Raw genomic sequence first — 1,108 nt, forward strand, 5'->3', positions numbered from 1 at the left:
GGCACGGCTCTAACAGACCGCAAAGGAAACATAACAACTGGCTTTGGAGTTTAGAGAAGTGTAGACAGTAGTGGAAAACACTAACACGCCTAATAATCCCAAAAGCTCCTATTCCCACCATTTAATGAGTACCTATTCGATTACTCATCATAACAGTCAGATATTTCTATTCCTACGGCTCGTCGGAACTTACACATTGCCTATAATATATATATTATGTATAATAATATATGAACCTAAAATGAGTTCGTTGAGGGTTTGTGGCTTAACGGGTTAGGTTAGGTAAAAATATTTTTATATTATGCAATTTAAAAATGGTAAAAAAACCAACATGAAAACAACAAAAATATCTTTACATTTTTTAAGTTAAAATTGAAATAAATATTATCAACAAAAGATAAAAAAAAACCAACGGCACGTAGTGTTCCCAAGCGGTCACCCATCCAAGTACTAACTACGCCCGACGTTGCTTAACTTCAGTGATCGGACGAGAACTGGTGTATTCAACGTGGTATGGTCGTTGGCGAGATAAAAGGTTGAAAAAAATAATTAATAAATATCGTAATCAAAAGAATATTTAAATTTAAATACATTGTAATATAATGCCTTACTGCCCTTACTAATGTCGAATAATAAATTATAAATAAATTTCAATTTGTGTTAAGTATAATATAATATAACAATGATAATATAGTATTTAGAAAAATAAACTGGCCCAAAATTGCACGATGCTAGCCAATTTCAATGATGATGACAGATAATGATGAATGCCCACTTGGGTAACGTTTCAATTTCTACTATGATATGTAAGTATGTGACTAAAATTATTAAAATATTTATTAAAATTTCTGATAAAATATTTTAAATAAAAGTAAACACCGTGAGGGGGCTAGAAAAGTTTTTGTCGGGAGTGGTAAACTGAGTCCCAAATAATTGGATGAATATTGGGGCTATAGGTAAATTAAGTCCGGAAAACTTTAACGTGCTAGATAAACTGAGTCCCGAGTAATGATATTTTTCGAAAGAATAATTTATAAATAACGACGATGTACCTACTTAAAAATAAAATGCCTCTACATTCAATGAGTACTGAATAGTGACTAGTCAC

General features: G+C 31.4%; 1 non-coding gene across 1 annotated transcript; it reads right to left on the bottom strand.

Annotated features, from left to right (window-relative positions):
* Nucleotides 1-406: 406 nt before the first annotated feature.
* LOC113550738 lies at nt 407-525 on the bottom strand. The gene has a single exon (XR_003405049.1). It is a non-coding gene; the product is annotated as a 5S ribosomal RNA (ribosomal RNA).
* Between the last annotated feature and the right edge of the window lie 583 nt (nt 526-1,108).

This window comes from Rhopalosiphum maidis, chromosome 4 (genome assembly GCF_003676215.2).
Source record: "Rhopalosiphum maidis isolate BTI-1 chromosome 4, ASM367621v3, whole genome shotgun sequence".
In the NCBI taxonomy this organism is placed as follows: Eukaryota; Metazoa; Arthropoda; class Insecta; order Hemiptera; family Aphididae; genus Rhopalosiphum; species Rhopalosiphum maidis.